The following is a 10,188-nucleotide window of genomic DNA, read 5'->3' on the forward strand; positions in this document are numbered from 1 at the left end:
ACAGACACTGTAGATATTGGTACATGAGACAGACACTGTAGATATTGGTACATGAGACAGACACTGTAGATATTGGTACATGAGACAGACACTGTAGGTATTGGTACATGAGACAGACACTGTAGGTAGTGGTACATGAGACAGAGCACTGTAGGTAGTGGTACATGAGACAGAGTATTGGTACATGAGACAGACACTGTAGATATTGGTACATGAGACAGACACTGTAGGTATTGGTACATGAGACAGACACTGTAGATATTGGTACATGAGACAGACACTGTAGATATTGGTACATGAGACAGACACTGTAGATATTGGTATATGAGACAGACACTGTAGGTATTGGTACATGAGACAGACACTGTAGGTAGTGGTACATGAGACAGGCACTGTAGGTAGTGGTACATGAGACAGACACTGTAGGTAGTGGTACATGAGACAGACACTGTAGGTATTGGTACATGAGACAGACACTGTAGGTATTGGTACATGAGACAGACACTGTAGATATTGGTATATGAGACAGACACTGTAGATATTGGTACATGAGACAGACACTGTAGATATTGGTACATGAGACAGACACTGTAGATATTGGTACATGAGACAGACACTGTAGGTAGTGGTACATGAGACAGGCACTGTAGGTAGTGGTACATGAGACAGACACTGTAGGTAGTGGTACATGAGACAGGCACTGTAGGTAGTGGTACATGAGACAGACACTGTAGGTAGTGGTACATGAGACAGACACTGTAGGTAGTGGTACATGAGACAGGCACTGTAGGTAGTGGTACATGAGACAGACACTGTAGGTAGTGGTACATGAGACAGACACAGTAGGTAGTGGTACATGAGGCAAACACTGTAGGTAGTGGCACATGAGAAGACACTGTAGGAGGAAGGACACGAAACAGTTACTGTAGGTAATGATACACGATACAGAAACTGGAGGAGGGAATAAACGAGACAGACGCCATAGTTAGCAGCACATGAGACAGACACTGTAGGTAGTGGTAGATGATAAAGACACTGTAGGTAGTTGTAAACGAGATAAACACTTTAGGAAGTGGTACATGTGACAGGCACTGCAGGCAGTGGTACATGAGACAGACACTGTAGGTAGTGATAAACAAAGAAGACATTGTAGAAACTGGCACATGAGACAGGCACTGTAGGTAGTGATAAACGAAGTAGACATTGTAGAAACTGGCACATGAGACAGACAATGTAGGTAGTAGAACACGAGACAGACACTACAAGCAGTAGTACACAAGACAGACGCTGCTCACGTTGGTGCACGAGATAGGCAATGTATTGCAGGAAGTGGTTGACGATACTAATACTAAAAAGACACCACAGGTAACCATCTTCCAGTAAAGAAGCACGACATATTATCATGCTAGGGACGGGTAGTACAGACAGCCATACACGAGATAGACTTTACAACTGATCGTGCAGAAGACAGAAACTGCAGGTGGTTGGACGAAAATTTATGTATTATGGGTCGTGCACGAGAGAATGTTAGTGCTAAGGATATCCACGTACGAACCAGACACCACAGTCAGTTATGCACAAAGCACACACGACAGTCAGTCTCTTGCACCACAAACTTCACTCACAAGCCTTTCGCTAATATCAATATCTTAAAAGCATATTTCGTTTATCTTTTGTGAGTAGAGCAGCACTCTTTATTGTCTCCAAGAGGAAGCTCATCCTTTTGAACGCATGTATGGTATCAAAGATGTAACATTAACTAATAATTAGCAGAACGAACACTTTGCGGTAAACTGTTACAACTTTTCAAAACATTCCATAAATTTGACAGTTAATTAAGAAAAAATATTGAAATGCAATAGAATACAGTCACAAGGACAAATGGAACAAACTTACATGGGAAAAAGTATTTAGCTCCTAATCCGTCTTTACCGTATCTTACTTGGAATCTTAGATTTGCACTCTACGTATTGATCCTCGAACTCATTTCGGCAGACAGCACCACGTGTTGTCAAGCTTAACGGCATATAGGTACTTGATTTCTTTTCTGCCATAACTTCCTTCAGTGTGTTTACTGCTCTCAAAACTTCTTGAGAGAGCGGTATCGTCTACCAACGATACATTTTGGCCCATCTATTCATCTAATCAAAGGCCACAAACCCGTGTCCCTGCTCTGAAAACAACTTCGTCCACTGCATATACATATACATTTACCAGTTATCTGTTCCAATTCATTTGTTACTCCTCCACCTTTCTTGTAAACTCACTCTACCAAATGAGGATACCTGTACGGTATGTAGTAGCTCCCCCACTCATCCAACAGTTTTCAAACTCTGTGTTATCGAGCAGCAAATGCCATTCAGAATAAGTCACCGTTATAATCATGTAAATATAGGTATGGTAGTGTACGGTCATGTACCACTCCTGCTGTGGCAACAGATCTCAACCGGCCGAGCCTTCTATTTCAAGATGTAAAAGCCGAGGGTTACTTACCTGAACGAGGTCGCGCAGCACCCACGGCACGAAGGCTATAAATATCTTTTGCACATTCATGATCACTATTAACACAGTGAACTGTTATCAAGTGAAAATAAACGTCTACTATTAAGGCAATCTCTTTAAGTGGTTTGGCAATGGCCTTCCCACTCTGCATATTGAACATAGCAATGCTTCCAGCTAGACACTATTCCCATTTAAAGTATCTCCTGCAGCCATGATTTTGGTGGTCGCTCCCCAGGTCTCATGTGAACGATGCTACTTTTAGGAAGCGAATCACGTATCCAATATGCTGCAGATGGTGGCCTCGAGCCAGGCACGTATGAAATCGGTTGTAAGTTGGTCTTACATAGTAACCTTAGCCTGAGACGCGACCAGACTAGAGACACTTAGTTACACTGCACAGATGCATAGAATCACAGTTGTAAATAGGCTGGTAAAAGCGGTGCCGCCGTACAGTGTGTGCCGCCACAAGCCATATCCAGGACTGCGTGCAGCTTGTCAACCGCTGGCCGTCCACCACTCTAGGCACCAAATCACACATTTTCCTGCAACGGTATGTGAGTTTTTAGTTTCCTAAAAAAAACCATCAAGTGCTTCATGCTTCCTACGAAATATGCAGCTTGGTGAAAACTATTTAAAAGGTGGTGAAATAAAAAAGAAAATCTTTCTGTTATCATATACAAAAGAAGAAACACGACCAACTGTGAGAAGCTATAGCGTCAGTTCTTTCCGAGTTATTTGGAGAGAAAATGAGATATTATGTGAAAGGTACCCCTACATATACATAAATATATATTATTACACATTCGTGTAATAATCACATCAACAGGGAAGACACAAGAGAGAAATATAACAGTCAGTTGATATACAACGAAGAGACGTATATATATATATATATATATATATATATATATATATATATATATATATATATATATATATATATATATATATATATATATATATATATATATATATATATATATATATATATATATATATATATATATATATATATATATATATATATATATATCCCTGGGGATAGAGGAGAAAGAATACTTCCCACGCATTCCTCACGTGTCGTAGAAGGCGACTAAAGGGGACGGGAGCGGGGGGGCTAGAAACCCTCCCCTCCTTATATTTTAACTTTCTAAAAGGGGAAACAGAAGAAGGAGTCACGTGGGGAGTGCTCATCCTCCTCGAAGGCTCAGATTGGGGTGTCTAAATGTGTGTGGATGTAACCAAGATGAGAAAAAAGGAGAGATAGGTAGTATGTTTGAGGTAGTATGTTTGGCTCTGAGTGAAACGAAGCTCAAGGGTAAAGGGGATGACTGGTTTGGGAATGTCTTGGGAGTAAAGTCAGGGGTTAGTGAGAAGACAAGAGCAAGGGAAGGAGTAGCACTAATCCTGAAACAAGAGTGGCGGGAGTATGTGATCGAGTGTATAAAAGTAAACTTTAGATTGATATGGGTAAAACGAAAAGTTGATGGAGAGAGATAGGTGATCATTAGTGCATATGCACCTGGGCATGAGAAGAAAGATCATGAGAGGCAAGTGTTTTGGGAGCAGTTGAATGAGTGTGTTAGTGGTTTTGATGCACGAGACCGGGTTATAGTGATGGGTAATTTGAATGAAAAGGTGAGTAATGTGGCAGTTGAGAGAATAATTGGTATACATGAGGTGTTCAGTGTTGTAGATGGAAATGGTGAAGAGCTTGTAGATTTATGTGCTGAAAAAGGACTGGTGATTGGGAATACCTGGTCTAAAAAGAGAGATATACATAAGTATACGTATGTAAGTAGGAGAGATGGCCAGAGAGCGTTATTCGATTACGTGTTAATTGATAGGCGCGCAAAAGAGAGATTTTTCGATGTTAATGTGCTGAGAGGTGCAATTGGAGGAACGTCTGATCATTATCTTGTGGAGGCGAAGTTGAAGATTTGTAGAGGTTTTCAGAAAAGAAGAGAGAATCTTGGGGTGAAGAGAGTGGTGAGAGTAAGTGAGCTTGGGAAGGAGACTTGTGTGAGGAAGTCCCAAGGAGACACTGGGTACAGAATGGAAAAAGGTGAGAACAAAGGAGGTAAGGGGAGTGGGGGAGGAATGGGATGCATTTAGGGAAGCAGTGATGGCTTGCGCAAAAGATGCTTGTGGCATGAGAAGCGTGGGAGGTGGACAGATTAGAAAGGGTAGTGGGTGGTGGGATGAAGAAGTAAGATTTTTAGTGAAAGAGAAGAGAGAGGTATTTGGACGATTTTTGCAGGGAAATAATGCAAATGAGTGGGAGATGTATAAAAGAAAGAGGCAGGAGGTCAAGAGAAAGGTGCAAGAGGTGAAAAAGAGGGCAAATGAGAGTTGGGGTGAGAGAGTATCTTTTTATTTTAGGGAGAATAAAAAGATGTTTTGGAAAGAGGTAAATAAAGTGCGTAAGACAAGGGATCAAATGGGAACTTCAATGAAGGGGGCTAATGGGGAGGTGATAACAAGTAGTTGTGATGTGAGAAGGAGGTGGAATGAGTATTTTGAAGTTTTGTTGAATGTGTTTGATGATGGAGTGGCAGATACAGTGTGTTTTGATCGAGGTGGTGTGCAAAGTGAGAGGGTTAGGGAAAATGATTTGGTAAACAGTGAATGTGGGTTTGCAGCAGGGGAGATGTCTCCATGGTTGTTTAATTTGTTTATGGATGGGGTTGTTAGGGAGGTGAATGCAAGAGTTTTGGAAAGAGGGGCAAGTATGCAGTCTGTTGTGGATGAGAGAGCTTGGGAAGTGAATCAGTTGTTGTTCGCTGATGATACAGCGCTGGTGGCTGATTTATGTGAGAAACTGCAGAAGCTGGTGACTAACTTTGGTAAAGTGTGTGAAAGAAGAAAGTTGAGAGTAAATGTGAATAAGAGCAAGGTTACTAGGTACACTAGGTTTGAGGGTCCAGTAAATTGGGAGGTTAGTTTGAATGGAGAAAAACTGGAGGAGGTGAATTGCTTAAATATCTGGGAGTGGATTTGGCAGCGGATGGAACATTGGAAGCGGAAGTGAATCATAGGGTTGGGGAGGGGGCGAAAATTCTGGGAGCCTTGAAGAATGTTTGGAAGTCGAGAACATTATCTCGGAAAGCAAAAATGGGTATGTTTGAGGGAATAGTGGTTCCAACAATGTTGTATGGTTGCGAGGCGTGGGCTATGGATAGAGTAGTCCACAGGAGGGTGGATGTGCTGGAAATGAGATGTTTGAGGACAGTATGTGGTGTGAGATAGTTTGATCGAGTAAGTAATAATAGGGTAAGAAAGATGTGTGGTAATAAAAAGATGTGTGGTTGAGTGAGCAGAAGAGTGTTTTGAAATGGTTTGGTCACATGGAGAGAATGAGTGAGGAAAGATTGACCAAGAGGATATATGTGTCAGAGGTGGAAGGAACGAGGAGAAGTGGGAGACCAAATTGGAGGTGGAAGGATGGAGTGAAAAAAGATTTGAGTGATCGGGGCCTAAACATGCAGGAGGGTGAAAGGCGTGCAAGGAATAGAGTGAATTGGAACGATGTGGTATACCGGGGTCGACGTGCTGTCAATGGATAGAGACAGCTAGAGACAGCTAGAGACTAAGTGTGGACGAATGGGGCCTTTGTTGTCTTTTCCTAGCGCTACCTCGCACACATGAGGGGGGAGGGGGTTGTTATTTCATGTGTGGCGAGGTGGCGGTGGGAATGAATAAAGGCAGACAATATGAATTATGTACATGTGTATATATGTATATGTCTGTGTGCGTATATATATATATATATATATATATATATATATATATATATATATATATATATATATATATATATATATATATTATATATATATATATATATATATATATATATATATGTATACGTTGAGATGTATAGGTATATATATTTGCATATGTGGACGTGTATGTATATGCATGTGTATGTGGGTGGGTTGGGCCATTCTTTCGTCTGTTTCCTTGCGCTACCTCGCTAACGCGGGAGACAGCGACAAAGCAAAATAAATAAAGTGAAAAAAAATATATATCTATATATATACATATATATATATTTATATACATATATATATATATATATATATATATATATATATATATATATATATATATATATATATATATATATATATATATATATATATATATATATATATATTTATATATATCTTTCTTTCAAACTATTCGACACTTCCCGCGTTAGCAAGGTAGCGTTAAGAACGGGGGACTGGGCCTCTGAGGGAATATCCTCACCTGGCCCCCTTCTCTGTTCCTTCTTTTGGAAAATTAAAGAAAGAAAAAACAAGAGGGGAGGCTTTCCAACTCCCCTCTCCCTCCCCTTTTAGTTGCCTTCTACGACAGGCAGTGAATACGTGGGAAATATTCTTTCTCCCTTATCCCCAGGGATATCTTAAAAGTTACAATTCCATTCCACCAATTCATAGTTTTCTTTCTTTAGATATACATAACAGCAGTTTGTCAATATGAGGAATGATCATCTAAATTCAATCACCAATGCATCTTACAAGAAATAGCAACAAAATTTTTATTTTCACGAGTAAGTTTAACCTTGATGCTATGTTCACTCAAGCGCCTTAAAACGATTCTCTAGATAGTACAAAACAAGCATAAAGAATCTATTTATCTTAACAACATAAAGTAAGATGTTCATTACCAGAAGTTTCCTTCATTAAAATTCTTAGCCCTTGTAAACAGATGAAATGGACACAGCACTGTAAAACAAGGTATGGTGAATTCTGTAATATGTTTGAAATCAATTTTGTTTGAAGGAAATAGTATCAGTGCTATTTACATTCAAAGGGGTTAACAGTCTTAATCTGATCAGTATTCAAAGTCATCACATAGCATCCAAAATTCCTTACCCAGCAATTTCTAATTAATACTCACTCAAAGTAGGTCGAATGAAAATACTCATTCCTAATGATAACATAATAAACATGCCTGAGAATTTTTTCTCACTAAATTAACTTTATACACATAAATTCACATAATGATTTCACACGCCTGTTTTGTCTTCAAATAAAAACTACCAAAATCTGCCTTAATGAGGAATGATGAATTCAATCATGTACAGCTCATAAAGAATAATCTTCATCAGCCAACGAAACAGCTTTCATAAGTCTGCTTCCGATGCTCTAGTAATCAAAGTGCCACAGCAAGCCTTCCATCATTCTGGTCTGTCAGACCTGGATGACAAATGAACAGAGTGCCAAGAATATAGTGTCCAGGTCACTTAATAAGATATAACTGTTACTCCGGGACATTTGATGATATCATTCAAAAGGGTTGAAGGACATAAACTGGACACTCACTAACATAAAACATGTGATAAAATTACAAACAATAATTGCCCTACATAACAGTTTACTAAAGCCTTAAATTATTAATAGATTTGCTCGTATATCAAATTTCTTTAATTGCTTTTCATCTTACTCTTACTCTCTGTTATATACTTTGTAGAACTGCCGTTTTTCTCAGATGAGGGTGATATTTTTGCTCCTGATGGACATTTGGGAACAATAGTGAACAGCATTATATTTAAATGATCGCAAATTTCCAAACACACCTCTTGGCAATATTTGATAAGGTTACATATGACATATATACAGACAACATAAAGTAGAATTTGTTCTGGGATGGGACAATTAAAGTACTGGTTGAGGAAGAGGGCACCAGGACCAAGAAGAGATGCATCAGTGTATGCCATCTCACTCTTTGTCATGTGAGAAACAACCAGTCTATTGGTGATGCGCGCAGATACACAGCCAAAAGTAATGAGATATATAGTTGGATTTTGTAGATATAAACCCTCTGGCCTCTTCCACGCTATAAGGATTGCAGGAGCAAGGATAAGAATTAACGGAACAACTGGTGACAACACACTTGTACCAGCAACAGTGGAACCATTGCGACCAGCTCCTCTCTCTATCAGGATAATCTTAAAAATATTAAAGAGAGTAACAGCAGCTGCTACCACTCCAAACAGAATAGGCAAACACTTGAATGGTGACCACAGCATCGGAACCTTGAATGACCAAAACCCGGTTCCAAATATGACAAAAACCAAATGAATAGTTATCACACCAAACTGAGCCTCAGTCACATCTATGAAACCAAGTCGCAGTGTACCAGAAACATACGTTTGCCAGTGAGCACAATAAAAGAGAGTGACAGCCATTATACATTGGAAAACCATCCAGTATGGATGAGTATATATATATATATATATATATATATATATATATATATATATATATATATATATATATATATATATATATATAAATATATATATATATATATATATATATATATATATATATATATATATATATATATATATATATATATATATATATATATATATATATATATACATTTTTTTGTTTTTTTTGTTTTGTCGCTGTCTCCCGCGTTTGCGAGGTAGCGCAAGGAAACAGACGAAAGAAATGGCCCAACCCACCCCCATACACATGTATATACATACGTCCACACACGCAAATATACATACCTACACAGCCCTCCATGGTTTACCCCAGACGCTTCACATGCCTTGCAAGATTCAATCCACTGACAGCACGTCAACCCCGGTATACCACATCGCTCCAATTCACTCTATTCCTTGCCCTCCTTTCACCCTCCTGCATGTTCAGGCCCCGATCACACAAAATCTTTTTCACTCCATCTTTCCACCTCCAATTTGGTCTCCCTCTTCTCCTCGTTCCCTCCACCTCCGACACATATATCCTCTTGGTCAATCTTTCCTCACTCATTCTCTCCATGTGACCAAACCATTTCAAAACACCCTCTTCTGCTCTCTCAACCACGCTCTTTTTATTTCCACACATCTCTCTTACCCTTACGTTACTTACTCGATCAAACTATCTCACACCACACATTGTCCTCAAACATCTCATTTCCAGCACATCCATCCTCCTGCGCACAGCTCTATCCATAGTCCACGCCTCGCAACCATACAACATTGTTGGAACCACTATTCCTTCAAACATACCCATTTTTGCTTTCCGAGATAATGTTCTCGACTTCCACACATTCTTCAAGGCTCCCAGAATTTTCGCCCCCTCCCCCACCCTATGATCCACTTCCGCTTCCATGGTTCCATCCGCTGCCAGATCCACTCCCAGATATCTAAAACACTTCACTTCCTCCAGTTTTTCTCCATTCAAACTCACCTCCCAATTGACTTGACCCTCAACCCTACTGTACATAATAACCTTGCTCTTATTCACATTTACTCTTAACTTTCTTCTTTCATACACTTTACCAAACTCAGTCACCAGCTTCTGCAGCTTCTCACATGAATCAGCCACCAGCGCTGTATCATCAGCGAACAACAACTGACTCACTTCCCAAGCTCTCTCATCCCCAACAGACTTCATACTTGCGCCTCTTTCCAAAACTCTTGCATTCACCTCCCTAACAACCCCATCCATAAACAAATTAAACAACCATGGAGACATCACACACCCCTGCCGCAAACCTACATTCACTGAGAACCAATTACTTTCCTCTCTTCCTACACGTACACATGCCTTACATCCTCGATAAAAACTTTTCACTGCTTCTAACAACTTGCCTCCCACACCATATATTCTTAATACCTTCCACAGAGCATCTCTATCAACTCTATCATATGCCTTCTCC

General features: G+C 39.7%; 1 pseudogene; it reads right to left on the bottom strand.

The window, feature by feature from the left end:
• Positions 1–7,276: 7,276 nt before the first annotated feature.
• LOC139755798 (choline/ethanolaminephosphotransferase 1 pseudogene) lies at positions 7,277–8,728 on the bottom strand (annotated as a pseudogene).
• Positions 8,729–10,188: the final 1,460 nt, after the last annotated feature.

Source organism: Panulirus ornatus, chromosome 20, assembly GCF_036320965.1.
Source record: "Panulirus ornatus isolate Po-2019 chromosome 20, ASM3632096v1, whole genome shotgun sequence".
NCBI classification, from domain to species: Eukaryota; Metazoa; Arthropoda; class Malacostraca; order Decapoda; family Palinuridae; genus Panulirus; species Panulirus ornatus.